This window comes from Plectropomus leopardus, chromosome 10 (assembly GCF_026936395.1).
Source record: "Plectropomus leopardus strain MGB_pleo_1.0 chromosome 10, ASM2693639v1, whole genome shotgun sequence".
Classification (NCBI taxonomy): Eukaryota; Metazoa; Chordata; class Actinopteri; order Perciformes; family Serranidae; genus Plectropomus; species Plectropomus leopardus.
The window spans coordinates 4,432,244-4,444,915 of record NC_142185.1 but is presented as its reverse complement, the minus strand read 5'-3'; positions in this window follow the sequence as shown (position 1 = coordinate 4,444,915).

Sequence of the window (12,672 nt, the reverse complement as noted above, 5' to 3'; positions counted from 1 at the left end):
TTTCACACACTGTAAGACATGGTAATGATGTCACTGCAGAAGGAATCAATTTCTTAAATATAGCCACTGCTGAATCGGATAGGCATCTAGAATAATAACTCTTACTGAGAGGCTTGTAATCGAGTAATAAAAAATTGAAAGTTATTAAGTAATGGTCTGACAGTGCGGGATTCTCAGGGAAGACTAATAAATCTTCAATATCGATGCCGTATGCTAGGACAAGATCTAGGGTGTGGTTGCAGCGGTGGGTGGGTTTATGTACACACTGACTGAAGCCAATTGAATCCAAAAGCGTGGAGAAAGCAGAACTAAGGCTATCATTATTAATATCCATGTGAATGTTGAAATCCCATCCATCCATCCATCCATCCATCCATCCATCCATCCATCCATTTTCTTCTGCTTATCTGGAGTCTGGTCGCGGGGGCAGCAGCCTAAACAGAGAAGCCCAGACTTTCCTCTCCCTGGCCACTTCGTCCAGCTCTTCCCGGGGGATCCCGAGGCGTTCCCAGGCCAGCTGTGAGACATAGTCTCTCCAGCGTGTCCTGGGTCTTCCCCGGGGCCTCCTACCGGTGGGATGTGGCCTGAACACCTCACAAGGGAGGCGTCCTGGAGGCATCCTAATTAGATGCCCAAGCCACCTCATCTGGGTCTTCTCAACGTGGAGGAGCAGCGGCTCTACTCCGAGCTCCTCCCGGATGACCTTGCTTCTCACCCTATCTCTAAGGGAGAGCCCAGCCACCCTACGGAGGAAACTCATTTCGGCCGCTTGTACTCGCGATCTTGTTCTTTCAGTCACTACCCAAAGGAACGAAGATCGACTGGTAAATCGAGGGCTTTGCCTTTCGGCTCAGCTCCCTCTTCACCACGACAGATCAGTGCAGAGTCTGCATTACTGCAGACGCTGCACCGATCTGGAGGGGGCACTCCACCCTTTTCCAGCTGAGAACCATGGCCTCGGATTTGGAGGTGCTGATTCTCATCCTGGCCGCTTCACACTCGGCTGCGAACCGATCCAGCGAGAGCTGGAGGTCACGGCCTGATGAAGCCAACAGGACCACATCATCTGCAAAGAGCAGAGACCTAATCCTGAGGTCACCAAACCGGACCCCCTCAACACCCTGGCTGTGCCTAGAAATTCTGTCCATAAAAATTATGAACAGAATCAGTGACAAAGGGCAGCACTGGCAGAGTCCAACCCTCACCGGAAACGAGTTCGACTTACTGCCAGCAATGTGGACCAAGCTCTGGCACCAGTCATACAGGGAACGGACAGCCCGTATCAGGGGGTCCGAAACCCCATATTCCCCTGTTAAAATCTCCTACGATAATTACTTGTCTGATTTAAGCACTAAACTTGATACAAGCTCAGAGAATTCAGATAGTAACTGGGAGTATAGGCCGGGGGCACGGTACACTATAACATATAGAATGGGCTCTAAGGTTTTCCAGGATGGGTGAGAAAGACTCAGAAAAAGGCTTTCAAATGAACTATAATTTAGCTCAGCTTTGGGATGAATTGCTAAGCTTGAATCAAAAATAACAGTGACTCCCCCTCCTTGGCCAGTGTCGCGCGCAACACGACTCTTTATATGACCAGGAGGAGTGGATTCATTCAGGCTAACGTACTCATCAGGACACAGCCAGGTCTCTGTGAGGCAGAATAAATCAATATGGTTATCCAATATTATATCAATGACTAAAAGAGCGTTTGGTTGATAGGGATATAATGTTTAAGAGTGCCACAGAGCACATAGAGGCTGAGCTGCTGAGCTGCTGAACCTGAGGAAATAATCGAACAGAAATCTGTGTAATCCTCATTATCTAGTCTACTAAAGTTTCACCAGTAGTTGTTTAGTGTTTTTGCTACACAAAAACAATGAAATTGTGACTGTAAAGCGGAATTTGTGAAGTTATTAGCCTGATTCTCCTGCTGTGGCCTACAACCTACGACTCATCTGCAGCCTATCCACCAGGCCCAGGCCAGGCCCAGGCCCTGGCTCAGACTACCACCACTGAGCTAGTGTGTGGTTAACCTGTGGATATCGAAGGATGCCTCGCGGTGGGGGAGGCAGGAAGGATAAAGGTGATTGCGAGGCGGCTGGAAAAGACTGAAGAGTCTGAAATTATCAATATGGATGCTGTCAAAAAGCTAATTTCCCAGTCACTAGAACAACAGAAATCTCATTTTGTGGAGATGCTTGATAGACAAGCTGATACTTTTAACAAGTTTGTTAAAGTGATTATGGACTCCACTAATGAGAGACTGGACGTTATGAACAGGAACATCCAGGAGCTTAAGGACAGCATCCACTACACTCTAAAGGACGTTGATGAAATTAAAATCAAAGTGCCCAAGCTCTCAATGGATCACAACACTCTGGAGAACGGCTTTTGCAAGATTTGTGACTGTCTTGTCACACTTGAATCTAAAGCTGACTACCTCGAGAACCAATCCAGAAGGAACAATCTCATTTTTGATGGTTTGTAAGAATCTTTCCATGAAAAATGGGAGGATTCAGAGAAGCATGTCCGGAAACTTATCTCTGAGAAGCTGAATCTAGATGCCAGTGCCATGGTCATTGAGAGGGCCCATCGTGTGGGGAAGCTGGGCTACAAGGAGGAAAGGCAGCGGCCTAGACCAATTGTGGTCAAATTTTTAAACTTTAAAGACAGAGAACTGGTTTGGAGGAAATGGAAAGAGCTGAAAACCACTGCCCCAGGAGTGTACATCAATGAAGACTTCTCAGAGGTGGTGAGGCAAAAAAGAAAAGAACTTCTGCCCAAACTGAGAGAGGCATGGGACAAGGGGGACATTGCCTACCTCAAATATGACCGCCTTATCACCTACCCACCGAAAGGGCGTCACGATCAAAGGGAGAGCAGTGTGCCTTTCACATCCACCCAAGACGGATATGCCAAGGTGAATGTCTCAAGGTTGATAATCCCCACTTGCAAATTGTAAATTTTAAACTTAAACTTTTGCAGCTATTTTCTTTTTATGACCATTAACCTACCAAAAAAAGGTTTAAAAATTGCTCATTTAAATATCTGCAGTTTAAAAAATAAAGTCCATGGTCTTTGCTCTGTTGTGCATGATAATAATATTCAGGTAATGGCTGTCTCAGAGACGCATTTAGATGACACTATAGAGGATGCAGCTATATCAATTCCAGGATACAATGTTTTCAGGTTAGATAGAGACAGGTTTGGAGGTGGGGTTGCTTTCTTTATACAAGATCATATTCCAGTAAAAATTAGAAATGATCTTGGCATGACAGGAGTGGAAGCCCTTTGGCTCCAAGTTTATACTTCACATCACAGGTCTATACTAACATGCTGCTGCTATAGACCACCTAGTTCGAATATTGAATACTTGAACAATATATGTACTATGTTCCATAATGCAACAGATACTAGTAATGACATTTTTTTTCTTGCTGATATGAATATTGACTGGTTTTCTGATAACTGTTCATTGAAAAGGGCTTTGTCTGATGCAGCTAATATATGCTCAAGTTATTAACTCAAGTTATTAACTTACCCACTAGAATAAGCATTAATGGTGATGGCTCAATTACATCAACATGCATTGATCACTTTTTTACTAATTGTGAACAAAAATGCTCAAAAGCTGTATCATTACCTGTGGGTTTCAGTGACCACAATATTATTGCCTTGGCTGTAAAAACAAAGGCTCCCAAAGCAGGGCCTAAGGTCATTTACAAGAGAATTTACAGAACTTTTCCTGAAAGTGACTTTGTTTCTAGTGTGGAAAATATAGAATGGGATGTTATACTTGAGAGGCTGCATGCAGAACCTGCATTGGAGTCCTTTATGACGTTGTTTTCTACAGTATGTGACCAACATGCTCCAATTAAGAGGCTCTCTGTAAGATCGAAAAAAGCATCATGGCTGGATGAGGAATTAAGAAATTGCATGAAAAGAAGGGATCAACTGAAAAGCATGCAATTAATTCTGGTTGTTTAGTAGACTGGAAAGCTTACCGCTTGCTAAGAAATAAGGTAACTAAATTAAATAGACAGAAGAAAAAACAATATTATAAATCCAAATTCAATGAGTGCAATGGTGACAGTAAAAGACTATGGAGAACAATTAATGAAGTTATGGGCAGAAGTAAAAATGGTAAAACCCCTTCTTTTATAGAACACAATGGGATATTAATTACTAGACCCTATGATATAGCTAACTATTTCAACAAATACTTCTTACAAAAAGTTAATTCAATTAGGGATCAGCTGTTGCCGGGATGTTACAGGTCATCTATAGATAATATAAGAAATCACATTATGGTTAATAAAGATTGTTGTTTTGAATTTAAAATTCTTAGGGAGGTAGATGTGGAAAAACTTCTTCTTACAATTAAGTGTGACAAACCTTGTGGTTTGGATAATTTAGATGGCAAACTTTTAAAGCTTGCAGCAAAAGTAATAGCAAAACCACTATGTCATATTTTCAATTTATGTTTTAAAGAATCTGTTTATCCAAATCTGTGGAAGATTGCAAAAGTCAGTCCTCTGCCAAAAAACTGCAGAGAGCCACTCACAGGGCATAACAGCAGGCCAATAAGTGTGTTACCTGTGCTAAGCAAACTGTTGGAGAGAATCATGTTTAAGCAAATTCAGCATCATTTTGAAGCAAATAATATGAACTCTGATGTCCAACATGCATATAAGGGAGGCTACTCCACTAGCACTGCTCTGACATGTCTCACTGATGATCTGCTTACTTTAGTGCAGCCTTTGATCTGATTGACCATGAATTGTTACTCTTGAAGCTTTCAGCCTATGGTTTTAAAAACTCTGTGATTGATTTTATGAGAAGTTATATGACTGACAGGAGACAATGTGTTAAGTTTAATGGTGCTTTTTCAGATATAGAGACACTTCAACGTGGTATTCCCCAGGGGAGCTGCCTCGGACCTCTCCTCTATTCTATTTTTGTAAATGATATGCCATATGTGTTAAGAAATGCGGGTATAGTAATGTACGCAGATGATACAACCATCTTTACATCTGCAAACAGTACTGAACAAGTTAATAAGATACTTCAAGATGAGCTAACACTGATAGCTGACTGGGTTACAGCAAACAAGTTAAAGTTGAATATTTTTAAAACAAAATGTATGGTACTTGGGTCTAACTACTCACTTCGATCTAATCGGAAGTTGGTCCTCTCATTACATGGTGCAGCTATTGAGCAAGTTAGAGAAGCCAAACTGCTGGGCATTACTATAGATGAAACATTATCTTGGTCTACTCCTTTCAACAATATAGTCAGTAAAATGAGGAAAAGATTTCTCAAACCTAAGAAAATGTGCATGTTTTTTAACTGACACAACAATCAAGCTTGTTATTCAATCATTAGTCTTATCCCACCTTGACTACTGCCCTGCAATATGGTCTGGCACCTCAAAAAAAGAACTTGCTAAACTCCAGCTTGCTCAGAATAGAGCTGCACGACTGGCACTTCACTGTTCTATCAGGAATAATGTAACTGCTATGCATGATAAACTCTCCTGGATGAAAGTAGAGGAGAGATTGGCGTGCAGCCTTATCTTGTATTTGAATAATATTTGTACTTCACGTAAACCCAGTAGCCTATTTTCTCTATTAGTACTTATAAAGATCACACATGATTATGAAACCAGACAGGCCTTAAGCTGTCGTTTCAGACTACCTAAACTTAGGACAAATGCACTGAAAAGAACTGTATTGTACAGAGCTATTGCATATTGGAATGGACTTCCATACTGCCTCATTCTTAAGTGTAAAAAATCAGGATTTAGAAGGGTATTGAAAAAAGCGGTTTTGAGTAAAGAAATTAGGTTAAATTTAGTTGACTGATGTCTGTAAAGCTGCAGAGTGCCTTATTTTTGTATTTTTAGTTTAAACTTGTATAGAGACAGCTCTTAATGAGCTGATCTCTGAATGTGTCTGTACGCGTGGGCACATGTGTGCGTACGTATGTGTAGGTGCATGTGTAGGTGCTTGTACTATGTTTGTATACTTGTACTGTGTATGCATATTATATGACCCTTTAAGAATTTGATGTGTGTGAGAGGGTGTGTGCATGGACACGTTATGATGTATGCTGTATATCTATTTTTATTTTATGATTTGAGTTAGTTTTATGAGAATAATTTGTGCTTGTTTTATATTTTATGTTGTATTTTTCGTGATTTCTATTTTGGGAATTGTCTTATTTTTTTAGGGACCCCAGGAAGAATAGTCGTCACCATGGTGACAACTAATGGGGATCCAATAAACAATAAACAACAAACAATAAGAGTCCGCATTTAATTCTCCTGTTATGATGCTGTTTGACAGGAGATGTATTTGTACATTTGTACAACTCTCCTTTTATTTATTTTAGATTTAAACAAATGAAGTTGTCAGGGGACAGACACCATTTTTATAACATTTACATTATGGGTGTGTGACTGTTCTAGAAGCTCAGAGAAGCGTGTAAGACTGCGACTCTGCACCCTGGTCCCAACTCTGGGATGTCAAGGCTTTGGGCCTCTAATAAACTCGGCCAGATTCCAAGAGAGAAGAGCAGTGCCATCCAAAGTGGGATGGGTGCCATCCCCCAGGATAAGACCAGGTTTACCCCAAAAAGAGTGCCAATTATTAATGAAGCCCACATCATTTGTTGGACACCACCTCGACAACCAGCAGTTGAGTGATAACATGCGGCTAAACATGTCATCACTGGTCACATTGGGGAGGGGGCCAGATAAGATTACGGTGTCCGACATCGTCTTTGCGTACTCACACACCGACTCTATGGCATAACCGGGTGTCATTGCCGCTGACGTGAGATTTGTTAACAATTTAAAAAGAAAACAAAACAAAAAACTGAAGACGTTACTAAAACATTAAATTGGTTGCACTGTAACATTTTCAGAACCTTTTTAAAAACATAAATTGCTAGCTGGGTACAAATGACACGTACACAACTCTTTCATCTTTTAGTGAAAAAAAGATTAAACTTTCCACAACTTCTGAGAGTGGAAACCCTCTCTGTCAACCTAACTCTTTTTTGTCGCATGTCTGCTACCTTGTAAGAAATATGTAGTGTAAAATAAACACTAGTAGGCTTGTTTACCATCTGTTGATGAAAACACATTAACTATGCGTGCATAGTTCTTACTTAGTGTGTGTCTAGAAACTGTATGATTGTCCTGCCATTGCGATTGAATGTAAAAAAAAATGCAGAGATCTTGCACGATTAACCAGAGTCGTGTTAATCATATGGTATCATTTGAAAGAGAAAGAGGGCAATTCAAAATTGGTCTGAGAGCCACAATTGATCCTCAGGCCAGACTTTGGACATGGCCAGTATAGTATGTCTTTTGAAAAACATTACAAAACTTCTTAATGTAGTATATCACTCAAAAAAACAAAACAAAACAAACAAACAAAAACCCATAAAAATATCAAAGTATACTCTGTCAATGACAAAAAAACAAACATCGCACTATAGTAGGCCTTTAAAAATCATAAAAACATCAAATATAGTATGTCATTAAAAAATGTTAAAATTACACAGAAGACTATATCTTTAAAAAATCATGAAGAATCATAGTATGGTATGTCTTAAAAGATGATTTAATGATTTTTGGATGACATACTATACTATGTCGTTGTTGACAATTTTTGATGATCTTTGGGCTGATCGAGTTCTGGGCGACATACTATACTATATTGTTTTTTTACGATTTCTTGACCGCATATTATACTATTAAGTTTTTCATGACTTTTGGGTGACATACTATACGATGTCATTATTGTCGATTTTTGGGCAACATACATTACTATGTCGTTTTTGAGGATTTTTGGGCCACATACTATACTTTTTGATGATTTTTGGGCGAAATAATTTACCATGTCGTTTTTGGCAATTTTTGTACGACATACTACAATATGTCATTTTTGTCGAGTTTTGAGCCACATACTTTACTATGTAGTTCTTGACAATTTTTTGGACAACATACTATACTTTGTCGTTTCATAAGATTTTTGGGCCACATGCTGTACTTTATCGATTTTAATGATTTTGGGGGCAAAATACCATAATATGTCTTTTTGGTGATTTTTGACTGTTTTTGGGCGACATACTAGACTATGTCGTTTTTGCTTTTTTTGGACGACATGCTATTCTATACTATACTATGTCATTGTTGATAATTTTTGATGATTACTGGGTGACATACAGTACTATACTATATCATTTTTGACGATTTCTTGACCACATATTGTACTATTAAGTTTTTCTTGACTTTTGGGCGACATACCAAATGATGTCATTTTGGAGGATTTTTGGGTGACATGCAATACTACTATGTCATTTTTTATGATATTTGAGCAACATACTATACTTTGTCGATTTTCGTGGTTTTTGGGCGAAATACTATACAATGTCGTTTTTTAAGATTTTCGGGCTCCGTACTTTACTATGTCGTTTTTGGTAATTTTTGGGCGACATAATATACCCTGTCGTTTTTGATAATTTTTGAGCGACATACTATACTCTATCATTTTCGACAATTTCTTGACCACATATAATACTATTAAGTTTTTCATGACTTTTGGGCGACATACTGTATGATGTCATTTTTATTGATTTTTGGGCAACATACATTACTATGTCGTTTTTGACAATTTTTGATGATTTTTGGGCAACATCCCCTCCCTGAGCTACCACCTTATCGTGGTGGAGGGGTTTGCGTGTCCCAGTGATCCTAGGAGCTCAGTTGTCGGGGGCTTCATGCCCCTGGTAGGGTCACCCATGGCAAACAGGTCCTAGGGGAGGGACCAGACAAAGTGTAGCTCACAAGACCCCTATGATGACATCAATCAATGGTTCGGAGTTCCCCTCGCCCGGACGCTGATCACTGGGGCCCCCCCTGGAGCCAGGCCTGGGGGTGGGGCTCGATGGCAAGCGCCTGGTGGCCGGGCCTTTACCCATGGGGCCCAGCCGGGCACAGCCCGAAGAGGTGACATGGGACCTCCTTCCCGTGGGCTCACCACCCGTAGGAGGGGCCGTAGGGGTCGGGTGCAATGTGAGCTGGGCGGCAGCCGAAGGCGGGGACCTTGGCGGTCCGATCCTCGGCTGCAGAAGCTAGCTCTGGAGACGTGGAATGTCACCTCTCTGGTGGGGAAGGAGCCTGAGCTGGTGCGCGAGGTTGAGAAGTTCCGACTAGATATAGTCGGCCTCACCTCGACGCATGGATTGGGCTCTGGAACCAGTCTTCTTGAGAGGGGATGGACTCTCTTCCACTCTGGAGTTGCCACTGGTGAGAGGCGCCGGGCAGGGGTGGCAATAGTTATTGCCCCCTGGCTCGGTGCCTGCACGTTGGAGTTTACGCCGGTGAATGAGAGGGTAGCCTCCCTCCGCCTTCGGGTTGGGGACGGATCCTGACTGTTGTTTGTGCCTATGGTCCAAACAGCAGTTCAGAGTATCCATCCTTTTTGGAGTCCTTAGAGGGGGTGCTGGAGAGTGCTCCTTCTGGGGACTCCCTCGTTCTGCTGGGGGACTTCAACGCTCACGTTGGCAACGACAGTGAGACCTGGAGGGGCGTGATCGGGAGGAATGGCCCCCCCGATCTGAACCCGAGTGGTGTTTTGTTATTGGACTTCTGTGCTCGCCACAGATTGTCCATAACGAACACCATGTTCAAGCATAAGGGTGTCCATATGCGCACTTGGCATCAGGACACCCTAGGCCGCAGTTCAATGATCGACTTTGTAGTCGTATCATTGGACTTGCGGCCGTATGTCTTGGACACTCGGGTGAAGAGAAGCGGAGCTGTCAACCGATCACCACCTGGTGGTGAGTTGGCTCCGATGGTGGGGGAGGACGCCGGTCAGACCTGGCAGACCCAAACGCATAGTGAGGGTCTGCTGGGAACGTCTGGCAGAGTCTCCCGTCAGAAGGAGCTTCAACTCCCACCTCCGGAAGAGCTTCGACCATGTCCCGGGGGAGGCTGGGGACATTGAGTCCGAGTGGGCCGTGTTCCGTGCCTCCATTGCTGAGGCGGCCGACCGGTGCTGTGGCCGTAAGGTGGTTGGTGCCTGTCGGGGCGGCAACACCCGAACCCGCTGGTGGACACCGGCGGTAAGGGGTGCCGTCAAGCTGAAGAAGGAGTCCTATCAGGCCTTCTTGGCCTGCAGCAGACAGGTACCGACAGGCCAAGCGGAGTGCGGCGGCGGCGGTCGCCGAGGCGAAAACCCGGGCATGGGAGGAGTTCGGCGAGGCCATGGAAAACGACTTCCGGACGGCTTCGAAGAGGTTCTGGACCACCATCCGGCGTCTCAGGAGGGGGAAACAGTACTCCGTCAACACTGTGTATGGTGGCGACGGGGCGCTGCTGACCTCGACTCGGGACGTTGTGGATCGGTGGAAGGAATACTTCGAAGACCTCCTCAATCCCACCGACACGCCTTCCGTTGGGGAAGCAGGGCCTGGGGACCCGGGGTGGGCTCCTCTATCTCTGGGGCTGAGGTTACCGAGGTGGTCAAAGCTCCTCGGTGGCAGGGCCCTGGGGGTGGACGAGGTCCGCCCGGAGTTCCTCAAGGCCCTGGATGTTGTGGGGCTGTCGTGGCTGACACGACTCTGCAACATTGCGTGGACATCGGGGGCAGTGCCCTTGGACTGGCAGACTGGGGTGGTGGTCCCTCTTTTCAAGAAGGGGGACCGGAGGGTGTTTTCCAACTACAGGGGGATCACACTCCTCAGCCTCCCTGGTAAGGTCTATTCGGGGGTACTAGAGAGGAGGGTCCGCCGGATAGTCGAACCCCGGATTCAGGAGGAGCAATGCGGTTTTCGCCCCGGTCGTGGAACTGTGGACCAGCTCTGGACCCTTGGCAGGATCCTTGAGGGTGCTTGGGAGTTTGCCCAACCAGTCCACATGTGCTTTGTGGACTTGGAGAAGGCATTCGACTGTGTCCCTCGGGGAGTCCTGTGGGGGGTTCTCCGGGAATATGGGGTTTCGGACTCCCTGATACGGGCTGTCCGTTCCCTGTATGACCGGTGCCGGAGCTTGGTCCGCATTGCCGGCAGTAAGTCGAACTCGTTTCCGGTGAGGGTTGGACTCCGCCAGGGCTGCCCTTTGTCACCGATTCTGTTTATAACTTTTATGGACAGAATTTCTAGGCGCAGCCAGGGTGTTGAGGGGGTCCGGTTTGGTGCCCTCAGGATTAGGTCTCTGCTCTTTGTAGATGATGTGATCCTGTTGGCTTCATCGGGCCGCGACCTTCAGCTCTCACTGGATCGGTTCGCAGCTGAGTGTGAAGCGGCTGGAATGAAAATCAGCACCTCCAAATCCGAGACCATGGTTCTCAGCCGGAAAAGGGTGGCGTGCCCCCTCCGGATCGGGGATGAAGTCCTGCCCCAAGTGGAGGAGTTTAAGTACCTCGGGGTCTTGTTCACGAGTGAGGGAAAGATGGAACGGGAGATCAACAGGCGGATCGGTGCGGCGTCTGCAGTAATGCGGACTCTGCACCGGTCTGTCTTGGTGAAGAGGGAGCTGAGCCGAAAGGCAAAGCTCTCGATTTACCAGTCGATCTTCGTTCCTACCCTCACCTATGGTCATGAGCTTTGGGTAGTGACCGAAAGAACAAGATCGGGAGTACAAGCGGCCGAAATGAGTTTCCTCCGTAGGGTGGCTGGGCTCTCCCTTAGAGATAGGGTGAGAAGCTCGGTCATCCAGGAGGAGCTCGGAGTAGAGCCGCTGCTCCTCCGAATTGAGAAGAGCCAGATGAGGTGGCTCGGGCATCTAATTAGGATGCCTCCAGGACGCCTCCCTGGTGAGGTGTTCAGGGCACGTCCCACCAGTAGGAGGCCCAGGGAAGACCCAGGACACGCTGGAGACTACGTCTCTCAGCTGGCCTGGGAACGCCTGGGTCCCCGGAAGAGCTGGATGAAGTGGCGGGAGAGGGAAGTCTGGGTTTCCCTGCTTAGGCTGCTGCCCCGCGACCCGACCCGGATAAGCGGAAGAAAATGGATGGATGTATGGATGGATTTGGGCAACATACTATACTTGTCATTTTGGACAAGTTTTGGGCAACATACTACACTATATCGTTTTTGACGATTTCTTGACCACTTGACCACTTTGCCCAAAAGTTTTTCATGACTTTTGGGCAACATACTATGCGATGTCGTTTTTGACGATTTTTGAGGCATACAATACTACTATGTCATTTTTTGTGATATCTGGGCAACACACTATAATTTGTTGTTTTTGAAGATTTTTGGGTGACATAATTTACCATGTCGTTTTTGACAATTTTTGGCCCACATGCTATACCATGTCCATTTTCATGGTTTTTGGGTGAAATACTATACAATGTTGTTTCTGAAGATTTTCAGGCGACGTACTATACTATGTAGTTTTTGGTGATTTTTTGGGCGACATAATATACCCTGTCTTTTTTGATGATTTTTGAGCGACATACTATGTCATTTTTGAAGATTTTTGGGCGACGTACTATACCTTGTTGTTTTTGATGATTTTTGGGCGACATAATACCATGACGTCTTTGATGATTTTTGAGCAACATACTATACTATATGTTTTTTTATTGATTTTTGAATTGTTTTGGGCAACATAGTATACTTGTCATTTTGGACAAGTTTTGGGCA